Below are 15,100 nucleotides of genomic sequence, written 5' to 3'. Positions count from 1 at the left end.
GTAAACGTTTTTGCAATTTTTGCAAACGTTTTGGCCACAATATTGAGACTTGCTATCATCGCAACAAATCAGCTGTGTCAATTTTCGCTGCTACTATTGCTAACACTGAGAGTGTACAACCAATGGCTCCCATCTCTGCACAGTCTAAGTCTTCAGGACGCACTTTCACCATGTCCATAGATGACCTTAAAAATATCATCGCCAATGTCATTCGTATGGTTGGTAATGCATCTTATTCCTCTTCTCTCTCAGCTTTATCTGGTATGTCTCCTTCCTCTTGGCTTATGAATTCTGCTTTGCAATCACATGACTCCTCACTCGTCCTTATTTTCTGAACTTAAACCTGCACCACACCCTCTTAATATTCACACAGCAAATGGTTCCACTATGTCTGGTCATAATATAGGTTCCGTTTCGACCTCCAATCTCTCGGTTCCTGGTGTCTTTAATGTTCCTAACATTTCTTACAATCTATTTTCTATGGGACAATTAGCTGAGTTAGATTATCGCATTATCTTTGATTATTCTGGGTGTATTGTGCAGGATCCAAGGATGGGACAGGAGCTTGGGACCGGTCCCAGAGTTGGGCATATGTTTCCCGTGGACAACCTTTGTCTTCCACTTGTTGCTCCTGTTTCTGTTGTTGCAGCTGCTGCAGTTTCTTCTACTCCTTCCCTTGCACTTTGGCATGCTCGACTTGGTCACGCATCTTCCTCTCGAGTACAACAATTGGCTTCTAGAGGTTTGTTAGGTTTAGTGTCTACAGAAAATTTTGATTGTGTTTCATGTCAGTTAGGAAAACAACCAGCTTTGCCTTTCAATTCTAGTGAATCAATATCCACTGATATCTTTGACCTTATTCATTCTGATGTTTGAGGGCCTTCCTCTGTCTCTAGTATTGGTGGGTCTTGATATTTTGTTGTTTTTGTTGATGATTACTCTCGCTATAGCTGGATTTTTAATATGAAACATCGTTCTGAGTTATTGCAAGTATATTCTAATTTTGCAAAAATGGTTGAAACTCAATTTTCCAAACGTATCAAAATTTTTCGATCTGATGATGCTCTTGAGTACACTCAATATGCTTTCCAAGCTGTTTTACATTCCTATGGCACTGTTCATCAACTAACTTGTCCAGGTACCTCTCAGCAAAATGGTAGAGTCGAACGAAAACTTCGTCATATTCTTGACACTGTTCGTGCTCTTTTTCTCTCTGCCAAAGTTCCTGCTCCTTTTTGGGGTGAAGCTGCCCTTCATGCTGTTCATGCTATAATCGCATTCCAAGTCCTGTTATTCAAAATCAAACTCCATATGAGTGCCTTTTTGGGTCACCTCCAGACTATCACCACCTTCGCTCCTTCAGTTCTGCTTGTTTCGTTCTTCTTCAGCCACATGAGCATAACAAACTTGAGCCTCGGTCAAGGCTTTGTTGTTTTCTTGGCTACGGCAAAACTCAAAAGGGGTATCGGTGTTATAATCCTGTCTCTCATCGTCTTCGTATCTCCCGCAATGTTGACTTTTGGGAACATCGCTCCTTTGTCGAGCTCTCTCACTTCCGTGCCTCCCTATCTTCCTCTTCTGTTTTAGATCTTTTTCCAAATGAGGCACATATTCCTTTTGTAACTGTTCCTAATCCTCCTATGGACTTCTCTGTCCACCAGATACCTTTGATCCCTTTCCTAGTTCACCTTTTAATGAATAGGTGGAAGATGCACAGGTTGAAGACGAGCTACCCAATCCTGAGCTTGGGTCCCCTGCTCCTGCTCCGCCTGAAGATCTTGCACAAGACATTCCACCTCGTCACTCAACTCAGGTAAGATCCATTCCTACACATTTACTTGATTATCATTGTTACACTGCCCTTGCTACACTGCATGAGCCTCACACCTATTGTAAGGCTTCCACTGACCCTTTGTGGCAGATTGCAATGAAAGAGGAACTTGATGCATTATCTAAAAACCATACTTGGGATTTGGTGACTCTCCCCTCTGGGAAATCTGTGGTTGGTTGTAAATGGATCTACAAGATTAAGACTCGCTCCGATGGGTCTATTGAGAGCTACAAAGCTCGTCTTATTGCAAAAGGTTTTACACAGGAGTATGGGATTGATTATGAAGAGACCTTTGCTCCGGTTGCTCGTATCTCATCTGTTCGAGCTCTCTTAGCTGTTGCTACTGCCAGAAAATAGGACCTTTCAGATGGATGTTAAAAATGCATTCCTTAATGGGGATTTAAGTGAAGAAGTTTATATACAACCTCCTCCTGGTCTCTCTGTTGAATCAAATAAGGTTTGTTACCTTCGGCATGCTCTTTATGGCCTTAAACAAGCTCCACGAGTTTGGTTTGCCAAATTCAGCTTTACCATCTCTTGCTTAGGTTACATGGCCAGTCATTATGATTCTGCCTTATTTCTTCGTCGCACTGACAAATGCACTATTTTACTTCTCCTGTATGTGGATGATATGATCATAACTGGTGATGACCTTAGTGGCATTCAAGAACTCAAGGGTTTTCTCAGTCAGCAGTTTGAGATGAAAGATCTTGGACATCTCAGCTACTTCTTGGGTCTTGAAATCACTCATTCTACAAATGGACTTTATATTACTCAAGCCAAGTATGCCTCTGAACTCTTGTCTCGAGCTGGACTCACTGATAGCAAGACTGTTGACACTCCAGTTGAGCTTAATGTGCATCTGACTCCATCAGGGGGGAAACCGTTGTCTAATCCATCTCTTTACAGACGCTTGGTTGGCAGCCTAGTTTCTCTCACTGTCACTCGTCCAGACATTTCCTATGCTATTCACCAGGTGAGTCAGTATCTGTCTGCGCCACGATCAACTCACTATGCTGCTGTTTTGCGCATTCTTCGATACCTAAAGGGCACTCTCTTCCATGGTCTTTTCTACTCTGCTCAGTCTCCTCTTGTTCTCCGTGCATTTTCTGATGCTAATTGGGCAGGAGATCCCACTGATCGCAGGTCCACCACTGGTTATTGCTTTCTTCTTGGTTCTTCTCTGATTTCTTGGTGAAGTAAGAAACAAACTCATGTGGCCCGCTCCAGTACTGAAGCAGAATATCGTGCCCTTGCTGATATCACATCTGAGCTCCTTTGGCTACGGTGGCTTCTCAAAGACTTAGGTGTATCCACATCCTCTGCTACTCCTCTTTATTGTGACAACTAGAGTGCCATTCATATTGCTCATAATGATGTCTTCCATGAACGGACTAAACACATCGAGATCGATTGTCATTTTATCCGTTATCATCTTGTCCATGGTGCACTCAAGCTGATCTCAGTTTCTTCTAAAGATCAACTTGCAGATATCTTCACCAAGTCACATCCTAAGGGACGTCTTCGCACTTTGGTTGACAACCTCAAGTTGGTCTCACATCCACCTTGAGTTTGAGGGGGGCTGTTAACGTGTATTAGGTATGTGGCCTTTAGGCCCACCTTGTTTACTTGTATAGCACACTTACTTGTATTGCACACTCTGCCTCTTATATAAATGCATTTATGTATATTCTATTACTCGAGAAATACAATACAATCATTCAGTATTTCTAACAAATAGAGTTACAAACTGCTCAACATATTCGAGGAAGCCAAATATAAATTTGCTGAATTTTACTCTTTTACTCTCTCTCTCTCTCTCTCCCCCCCCCCCCCCCCCCTCTCTTTCAAGCCCTCTCCATCTCTAGATAGTGTCTATTGAGTTCTCTTTTTCCCTTACAAAAGCGCAGCTGGTCTGTGCAATGAGGATCACATTTGTTGCAAGGATGATAATTTTTTCATCCCTTCTTCCAAAACCCCAATTTTATTCAGAAAATCGATGCTCTATTTATTTCGAATATCAATATGTTGTAGATAGGGTTCAATACTGCCATGTTGTTTGGACTCTATTTGTACAATATGTTGACTGTATAGGGGCTGGTGTTGCAGATGGTTTCTACTTTCTACAAGGTAGTTTTTGCCGATGGGGCTGGTGGTGCAATCTGCAGGGTAGTTTTGCTGGCATATTGTTGATTGTAGAGGCTGGTGCTGAAAACTAACTTCTCTTTTATTGGTTGTTTGTTTATTTCAACGACTAAAAATAAATAAATTAGAGAAATATAATCAATTTACACTTTATCAGATTTTTTTTTTAACTATCTTATTCTAGTATTGTTAATTTTTTATACACTAAGCTTTACATTATTAGAATATATTTATGAATTTAATATGAGATAGAACACATGTTCACATAACAGACCCATTAAATCTAATCCACATAATTCATATAACCCCACTAATGGACTATGGATTACTAATTTTGATTTTGTCCGTTGTCAAAATTTTATTTGAAAACTAAATTCATACTTGGTTTTTTTTTATCAGGATTCTTTTTTGGGTTTTATCATTTTGTGTACCAAAATACCCTCAAATTCATATATTTAAAAATTTTAAATAATAGGATTAGATATGTAAAATTACTAGATTAACCTCGGTTAATTAATTTAATTATCTAAGTTTATTAATTAGGTTAAATTACATGCAAATCGTGGAGGCACACACAAATCACCAAATAAATCAAAATGTAGCAGAAATTAAATTGACATAGTGATTTGTTTGACAAATGGGAAAAACCTCTTGCAAGGCCAAAACCCCTCATTGGGTGATTCTCACTTTAAAGCACGTTGAAAATTTGGAAACACTTGGTTACAAAACCCTAAGATGCACAAAAATGCAGTAACTTCTCACAGAATGTATGAGTTCTCTAAATTGAGACTCTATCACTTTGATGGCTTTAAAATAAGCTTTTATACCCTCCAGGAGTTTAGTAAATGAAACCCTAGCAATCCAAATCATCATGGGCCGAAATTCTGATCTAAGAATTCTGGATCTGCGTAGCTCGATAAATCGAAAGGTGTCAAGCTTGGGTCAAGAATTACTCATTAAGTCTCGATAGATGCTAGTGTTGAGCTTATGTTGAGACTAGTGTCGTGGTTCACTGAAATAGCTTTTCTTCACTTGTTTCTTGGTTCAATCTTCATATCTTTAATGATACCACTTGTTTTGTGTTATCAACTCACTTCTTGATATCTTAAACACATCTTAGATCCACCCAATTACAAGTAAAGTGCATTTTGTCAATAGATATGTCAATACATAAAAAATATGACCCTAACAAATTCAACCATAACCCCTTATTTATATCCCTTAAAATTAGGCACTTCCATCTCTCCATATTCCTTCTGGTAGGTTAATTACTAAAATCACATAAATAAATGCCTCTTTATTTGTTTAGTCTTTTTCTTTTTTCTTTTTTCTTTTAAAAAAAAAATCATTTCTTCTTCTCTCAGAGGAAGGAGTGGTCTTTTCCTACAAGATAATTCTTTTAGTGCTTTTTTTTTTTAATTGTTTTATTGCTCATATGATTTTGATTATTATATATAATTTTTAGTTGCTTCTTTCTCTTTTATTTTTCTATAAAATTTTCATACTAAACCCAAAAAAAAAGGTCTCATCACACGCGCGAATATATATATATATATATATATATTAATTACATTAGTTGGATTTACACAATACACATGTTATACATATTTTAAATTATACAAGAAATGTTATAAAAAAATTTGTGCATACCAAACACCAAAAAACATTGTCAAGTTCATTGCCAAATACTGGAAAATGAGATAGTTTTCTAGAAAATTCTCTCTGAAAAATGACTCATTTTCTAGTGATGCTAACGAATGGAAAACTATTATATTCAAATATGCATTAGCGAATTAAATCAATTAAAATAGTTTATTACATCTATCAATAAAATATTTAAATTTTTATATTAATTTTTATTGTAAATAACATATTTAGATTTATCTCTATTTTTTATACTTATATCAAGCAATTCAAATAATAACTAATATACTTGAAAGATTAATTGTAATATTAATGTCTTTTCTGCTTTATTATTTTGTATTTTTTAATTATAATGTAAAAATTGTGAAAATATATTTGAAAATTATTTAATTTCTTTATTCTTTTTAAATCAAGATTGCTCATTTTTAAAAATTTGTTTCGCTTTTTTATTTTATTTTATTTATTTAATTGTTATAATGTCATCACAGTCTGACCTTGAATGAACCCTAGTCCAACCTCAAAAACCCTAAACATTTTCCTTTTTTAATTCTTTAAACGCTTTGGTTTTTTAAGTTAAAATATTGGTTGTCGCAATTCTGGCATCTGAATTAAACTCAAAATTTGATTTTTCAATGATGGGTTGTATTTATTCAAGGGCTTGTATTATTGGGGAGGTCACAACTCCGAGAATCAAATGAACAGAACAAAATGTGAGCACAATGGTTGAAGGATTGGGAATCTTGGTGTTTGATGGTGTTTGAATGGCCAAGCAACCAAATTAGAAGGTGAAAAACCATCAGAACCCGTTTCTATTAATTTGGGTTAAGGTTTGACCCATGCTTAAGTGTAATTTTTTAATAATAATAAATTGCCAAGTCATTAAAAAATTGCTCACCAACGTTGTTATTTTGCTAGATTCCTAAACAAATAAACTAACGAAAGTTAGCGGAAGAACTAATAACGCTCATTTTTTTATACTTTAAAAATTTTAGGGACCAAAAACATTCAATAGATAAACTTTACGGATCAATAATATATTTTGAAAAAAGAAAAAAACACACACGTCAATAATAATCAATAATAAATTAACACAAAAACAAGATCTAGATTCTGACATCTCTACCATATACATAACTTAAAAACAAAAGACAACCCCAAATTTTGTTTTAATTTTTTTTGATAAATAACAATCCCATAATTGCTACAACTTCCACTACTTAAAACACACGCATCTTACAAGACAAATAGTCAAATACAACTTAACAGACACACATGGAAATAATTAACAAATACTGACCTTATTTTAAGACAAGATCCATCGGATTAAGTCTAGTTCAAAACAACATTTAAACTTCCGAAGTAAGGCACTTTTATTTATTTATTTTATTTTATTTTATTTTTTTGTGGAGAATCCGTTCCAATTGGCTTATTATTAATCAAGAAATAGGCTTATCCGTCAAAACAAAAGTACTGATATTTGGAGGAACAAACTTCATCCAAATAGTTAAAAAAGAGCCTTAAATTTAGACACGTACATTATAACACTGCATCAAGTTGTAAGCATAGCAAATACATTTTAAGTGATGTCCAACTAATCAATCTTATTCAATCTATAAGCAGCCGAGTTCTCATATTGTTGTAGCCTACTGGTAAATGAATCCTTACAATTAGTAGATTTAAAAAACATAATAAATGAATGTTAGATTTAATTTTTGATGATTGGTGCCCCATCAATTTGTAAAGAGACTATTTAGTAAAATTTGTAGTATTACTAGCATGTATCACCCAAAAAGTTATACCACACCAAAAAGAAAAGTACAATGAATGTACATACCAGGATTACTCACTTTGAATCTAATGGCAAACCATCCATTCTTAGGGAGTGTAACGGTATTCAACTTAGGCGGATCAACAAAATTGTAGCCTTTTGGGTCAGTCTCATTATCAAAGACCCCATAACCGGAACCAATCGCATAAAAGGAGCAACCATGAAGGTGCATTGGGTGTTCTATCGATGCATCTATCAGATTAGTACCCTGAAATACTACCTCCACCTCTTCATTATAATTCAACATCCTCACCTTGGTCGCCTGGATAGTCGGATATATGAGATCTGAAGAGAAATCATCAGTGAAATTGAAAAATGAAGGTGGATTGTCTGGAAAATCTGCAGTGTAAAACCCACTCATGTTCCTGTAATAAAGGTTTTGGCGTTATGTCATTTCGTAGTTATAAACGTAGGTGCCAAGTGGGGTTAACTAGTTTACAGCTAAGAGAAAGGATCTCCATTTGAAATGGAACCATTTTATAGTTTAGAATAATCTTATAAATCTAGAAGTGTATACACAATACTAAGTTATTTAAAATTTTAAATGATATTACACTTTGCACACTATTAGATCCAAGAAATAAAATTTTAATAATGAAATAGACTTTCTCTATATCTCAAGTGAATCTAGTATTTCCTTAACCTCCAAAATATTAATGCATTGAGGTTATAATATTTTATAACTTAATTATAAGTTATAATACTACTATCATATTTTTACATCGAGAAATTATTCACATAACCATTTACATGAAGGTTTTTTTTTTTGGGGCAATATGAGGACAAAATGGGCTTCTGCCCTTTTCAGCCAAATTAATTAGTCTTTTACCCTTCTTCCCAAACTAAATAGGGAAATACCCTTCTTTTGAAACTCGACTTTCTCAAAATCGAGTTAAAAAAAAAAAAATTCTGAAGCCCTATAGTGACCTTTTTAAGGATCTATAGTGACGTTATTACCTATAACTCGATTTCATGGATATCAAGTTACAAAACGCCACTATAGGTCCTTAAAAACGTCACTATAGATTCTTGAAAACGTCACTATAGGGCTTAACTCGATTTTGAAAAAATCGAGTTTCAAAAAAAGGACATTTCCCTATTTAGTTTGGGAAGAATAGCAAAAAGCTAATTAATTTGCTTGAAAAGGACAGAAGCCCATTTTGTCCAGCAATATGAACACAAATGAATCACAAAATGTAATAAGAAAGATAAAGGTAATAAGCAAATACCTGTAGTAAGCAAGCAGTACATCTGTGGTAGGGTTAACCCAACTAATGTTGTTTACGCTAGAACCAAGAGCAATTATATTTTTTAGTTGAACATCGCTCTAAGAAACTGTTACATACATTCTAGTAGTTATGTTTTGGGGGACGTTTATTGGATGGTCTTTATTTGCTAAGCTCTTAATATGTTTCACGAATTCTATTGCAGGACTGAAGTCTGCGTAGGTTGGAAGATAGTTTGGAAAAATTGGATTTGATGAGGAAGTGTAATTACCTATGTATTCAAAAATTGCTGTGACATTCTCTTTGTTATAGTCTTGGATACTTTGCCTAACACTATCATATTGTCTAGCGGCCATGTAATAATGGCCGAGAGGTTGGTTAGCTGTGACAAAAACATGCATCCATTGTTTGTCCTGGGGTTATCATGACAACATCAGTGAGTATGGGCTTAACACAAGATCCACTCATTCCTACCACAGTGAGGTTATGTTGAGCAATTGCAAAATAAATTTCTGCATTCATGACTGTATTGACTAAACGAAGAAGATAGGTCTTGCCATATTCTACTTGCCAGCGGTATGTACTTTCTGCAACACAAGACAGATCATATTTAGAAAAAATGTTGAGCAATTAGATCAAATATACAAAAAAAAAAAGTACAACATTTTTCATAATTTGATAAGGTGATAAATCTTAATTAGAGAAATAGCATTTCCATATGACCCTACTCTTGATACCATTTTTATCATGAATCAATCACAATAAATCATGTCAATGAAAAAAAAAATCATGAAAATTTTTGTATCATTACCTCGTGGAACAATTATTCTCTTATAAATAGTTGATGTTTATGCTAGAGGTCCTACTTCCTAGGACTTGAAATTGTGACAATGTTTACTCTAACTATATAGCTCCAAATTTAATTATCCTACTTCATTCTACAGTAAAATAAGTATAATTTTAGAAAGATGTTATAGTTGGTTTCACTATAGTGAAATCTCATTTTGTCATGAAACATACTACGTACATGCAACAACTTATGGCCTGTTTGGATGGAGGGTGGAAGGAGGGGGCCGAGTAGAGTAGAGTTTGTTAGGTTCTAAAGTTTAGGATTTTATGTATTTAGAACTCTAATGTGTATTGTTGGCAAACCATGATCAAAACAATGTGTTTAGAAGTGTTTAAGTCTAGCTCAAAGTTGTGATTTTATGTAAAGTTGGAATCGAGTTAAAGCAGGAAGCATTGTGCCTTTCGGCCTGGCTCGATCGATCGAAAGACAGGCTCGATCGATCGAAGCTCGGGCAGAATGCTTTTCTGCAGATTCGTCCAACTCAGCCCTAGTTGTTTTAAAATGTTTTTAGGGTTTCTTATTTGTCCTAAGTATAAAAGGAAAACCCTAGCCACGTTTTAGTGTTACTCATATTTGTGGTTTGTGTAAATCTCTTGTGAGATCTAGAGGAGCTTTCCTTTACACAAACTTAGGATTTTCAAGGAGAAGATTTATCTACACCTTGATGATCAATTCAGTTGCTGCCATTGAAGCTTAAAGAAAACACAAGCGGGTGTGCTTGTAGCTGGTGGTGAATCCAAGAAAGAAGGAGTCCGTGGATTTGGAGCTTGCACGTGGTCGTGTCAGTAAGTTCTACTGGTTGGTAGCAATAAGAAGTCGAGCGTGGGGGCTTGTAAGTCTTACTGTATGAACTTCGATTCTTTCAAGATAGTGGATTCAAGTTTACCTTGAGGATAACTAGGTCAAATCCTCCCCAGGTTTTTACCAGTTTGGTTTCCTGGGTGATCATATCTTGTGTTATTTATTTTCCGTTGCTTTGCATGATTTGATCTTTTATATTGTGATAACCTAGACTTGTTTAATTGGACTAAGTAACAACTTGGCTAATTACCTAGGTTTAATCAATTGTTTAAAGGGTCTAAAAACTGACAGAGTTGACTAAAAATAAATTAATTTTAGGCTAAATCTACTCTACTCTACTCCCCCTTCTTTCCCCTCAATTCAAACGAACCATTAATGATTGCAAAAATACAACTCTTTTATTCATCCAAAAAATAATACGACATCATATATTATTTACTCTGTGACTGTGAGTGTCTCCACGTACCATTAGAGCATGGGCAGAGATCTCTTGGTTGGCCATTGATAGTGTAAACATCTGAATTAGGAGTGAAAGTGTTAAGACATATGTGATTCACTTGTTAAGAACATATGTCACTATTTTATGTAATTGGCTTATCTTTTGACAAAACGCACTTTACTTGTATTTGGGTAGATATAGGATGTGTTTAATACTTCAAGAAACTGTGTTTCAAGATCAAGTGTTGAAGACATGCAAGTCTGTCCAAGATTCAAGTTGAAGAAGTGTTGTTCATTAAAGCTCAACAACTGCTCGACAGCACCTCAACAGATAGCTATCTGTTGAGCTTTATGAAAAACAGAATTCCAGTTCTGTTTTGACTCTAATCTGATTTTATGTATTTGGGCTTTCTTTTCTTCTAACCCTAGACATATAAAATGATTATTTTAAGGGCCGTCAAAGTGTTCACAAGTTGCACAAGCTTTGAGAATAGTTTGTTCAAGCAAATTGTGACCGGAGACAAAGTTTTGCCCTTGTTCATCTCTTCTGAAGAAGTTGTTGTGTATGTGCACCTTAAGGTTTTGTGACCAACCATCTTCTTGATCTTCATTGTGTGGATGAACTGAAAAATTTTGCAACCAACAACCTTCTCTAGTTGGTGATTGAAGTCGCGTACTGGGATCCGTGCAATTGATTAGTCACGTACTTGGGAGCCGTGCATCGAAAAGGGAAATTGTCATTACAGAATAAGTCCAATTGGATATTAGGGTAAGCGTTCAACTGTAGGTTGGTATAAGGTACTGGGATTCCTTTACTTGTAACCGCTTGTTTTGATAATAGTTGAATTTCGAGAGTGGTGACCTAAAAATCACCCAGTGGGGTTTTTGCCATTAGGTTTTCTCCATTCGTAAACAAATCACCGTGTTATTTATTTTCCGCTACATAATTAGTTTATTGGTGATTTGTTTGTGCTACCACGCGTTTGCATGTTAATTTGATTAATTAATAAACTTGGCTAATTAATCAATTAATTTATCACAAGGAGTCAATTCGTTTTTAGCCTATCAAAAAGTACTGGTTTCGAGGTCCTCAGTAACTTCCTTATACACATCACCCTTATACCAAGATCCTACAAGTATAAAGAGAAGAGATGCATGACAATATATTGTAAAATATTCAAACTAATGGGACTATTGGACCACTGGTATATTTATAGATACTAGTAACGGTAGCTACAATTTGATGGTACATCTCAATATTGAACAATTTGAAGAAAATCTTCAGTTTTAGAAATACTATGTTTGAACAACTTTAGGAATACTAAGAACATTTTCCATACCAAAAACGAGAATTTCTTCCCCATTAGGGTGTTGGAATGGATAACCAGTTTCCTCTTTTGGCAAAATAACAATAGCACCATGAACACTATGTCATGTCCAATCACTATGAGCATGCCGCCAAAGAGTTCCTTCCTCATCCGAAAATATGACCTCATAAGTAAAGTTTGATCCCGGTTCAAATGGGCATTGTGTAATATACGTTAGACCATCTGACCATAGATTCCTTGGTTGATGCACTCCATGCCAGTTGAAAAGATATTCTTTAGATATGTTTATAACATCTTTTAATAGTTACCTAACATGATTACACAACTTGATATCCACATCATCATAACAAATCAAAAATTAAAAATATCCAAATTTTAATATCACAGTTTTAATGTTTTATCTAATACACCACTTGAAGTTGAAGACTTGCAGGACAAGATCGTTGTCAACTCATCACAAAGAAAGATAGAGTGGGTAGAGGCAATACAATGGGTCACCACAAGAAACAAAACATGTCTATGTTAAAGAATAAACCCTTTGAATTATCAATAAGAATTCTAGAATCTACACCCCCCCCCCCCCCAAAAAAAAAAAAAAAAAAAAAAAAGAAAAAGAGAGAAAACCTCTCTTAAATTTTTATTAAAAAAAGTGTTTTAATAGGATTAATGCCTAGAGGCTACAACCACAGCTATATAGTAAAGAGGTAACAGGCCGGCTGGCTAGGAAACCCTAGACTACCATAATACATGCTAGGCACGAAATAAGGTTTAAGTAAACACTACAAAAAACGCGGTCTGCAGCCGCGTTTTGGAGCCACGTTTTTGGAAAACGCGGCTACAGCCTTTCCTTTGAGCCGCGTTTTCCAAGAACGCGGCTTAAAGGAAAGGCTGGAGCAGCGTTTTCCAAAAACGCGGCTCAATAACGCGGCTTCAGGCCAGTCCAGCTAAATTTTTTTTTTTTTTTTTTTTTGTAGCTTGAGCTGCGTTTAAAAAATGCAGCTTCAGAAATGCTTGAAGTTTCAGTACAAGTCTGGAGCTGCGTTTAAAACGCAGCTTCAAGTTTCAGTATAAAAAAAAAAAAAAAAAAAAAAAAAAAATCGTGAAACCCCTCACCATCGAAACAGAAAACTGGCTCTCCGATCGCACAAAACCCTCACCGATCGCCCACACTCCCCTCATCGATCGCACACTCCCCTCACCGCTCCAACACAGTCCCCTCACCGCTCGCACATCCCCTCACCGATTGCAGACAACTCTCACCGCTCCAACACACTCCCCTCACTGATCTGAGACAACTCTCACCGATCTCACACTCCCCTCACCGATCTCAGCCCACTCTCACCGATCTCAAGCTACCTCACTTCCACCCTATGTGAATCCCCTTCCTCCCTCCGCTCTTCCTCCTCTTCGTTTCCTTCTCATCGATCGCTGGCACACACCCATTCTCGCAAGGCTGACTAGCAGTAAGTTTTTCAAAATTTTTTGTTTTGATTCCTGTTTTGGGGTTCCTATTTTTGCTTTACGGTTTCGATTTTAGGTTTAGGGTTTCGGCCGTCGATCTAGGGTTTTGATTTTAGGTATAAATGTTCAATTTCAATATTTGGTTTTATATTTCAATATTTCAATATTTGGTTTTGGAGATGTTTGATCGATGAATTCATATTGGGTTTATTCATGTTTGTCATTTTTGCTTGGTGGGTTTTTGATATCTGTGTGTGTGTGTGTGTGGTGCTGCTGTGTGTGTGTGTGTGTGTGTGTGTGTGTTGCTGCTGCTGCTGCTCTGTGTGTGTGTGTGTGTGTGTGTGTGTTGCTTGTGCTGCTGCTGTGTGTGTGTGTGTGTGTGTGTGTGTGTGCGTGTATGTTGCTGTTGCTGTTGCTGTGTGTGTGTGTGTGTTGCTGGTGCTGCTGTGTGTGTGTGTGTGTGTGTGTGTGCTGCTGCTCTGTGTGTGTGTGTTGCTTGTGCTGCTGCTCTGTGTGTGTGTGTGTGTGTGTTGCTGCTACTGCTGCTGTGTGTGTCTGTGTGTGTTGTTGCTGTTGTGTGTGTGTGTGTGTGTGTGTGTGTTGTTGCTGTTGTGTGTGTGTGTGTGTTGCTGCTGCTGCTGCTGTGTGTGTGTGTGTGTGTGTGTGTGTGTGTGTGTGTGTGTGTGTGTGTTGTTGCTGCTGCTGTGTGTGTGTGTGCGCGCTGCTACTGCTGTGTGTGTGCTGCTGTGTGTGTGCTCCATCATCAAAATCCCAACGATCTCCCACTGGAGGCATCCAGAAATCATCTTCTTCTACATCACTGTCATTATCAGACATATTTCTAACTTCAGAGATAATCTCCGCCCACTATACCGTTAAACCTATTGACAATGATATTATTACCACTTTAAAGCTGGTTGAAGCTTTCAAAAGTTTTAGGGTAAAATCTTTAAATCACCAAGGTTTCAAGGAATAACTATTGCGGGAATAACTTTTTTTTTTTTTCTTTTGCTAAACAAGTTTTAGAACCTTGATTTGAACAACTTATCTCATTTATGTTAGGTGTGATAACTCAAATGCTTTGTTAGAATTTTTATTATTATTAAAGTACATATTTTGTCACATAATATGCAGTTGGTAATAAACTAATAATGACATTTCAGAATTATTGATAATTTGTCCAATTCGGTCCATGTCGGTCTATTCAGTCTACCTTAGTCCTTTCGGTCCACTTCGATCCATTCAGTCTATTTTGGTCCTTTCGGTCCAATTCGGTCCTTTTAGTCCACTTCAGTCCTTTCGGTCCAATTTGGCCCTTTGATCCACTCGATCTAATTGGTCCAGTTCAATCGAAAATGACAAAAAGTAATATAATTATTTTTAATTGTTTAATTTAATTATTTGTGGTATTATTTATTATCTTTGTTTATGTTCCCCCTACATGATATTATTATTTTTTTTTTTATAGGGGTAAGAAATTTAAAGATTATGGTATTAAATTTATTATCATAATCTACAATCTTGTAATGCATAAGTTATTCAATGGAA

At 36.2% G+C, this 15,100-nt stretch overlaps 1 pseudogene; it reads right to left on the bottom strand.

The window, feature by feature from the left end:
- The window catches only part of LOC126700704 (laccase-14-like), a 31,767-nt pseudogene extending 17,378 nt beyond the window's left edge, over positions 1 to 14,389 (bottom strand).
- Between the last annotated feature and the right edge of the window lie 711 nt (positions 14,390 to 15,100).

Source organism: Quercus robur, chromosome 9, assembly GCF_932294415.1.
Source record: "Quercus robur chromosome 9, dhQueRobu3.1, whole genome shotgun sequence".
Taxonomy (NCBI): Eukaryota; Viridiplantae; Streptophyta; class Magnoliopsida; order Fagales; family Fagaceae; genus Quercus; species Quercus robur.
This window is presented reverse-complemented; position numbering and strand designations above follow the sequence as displayed.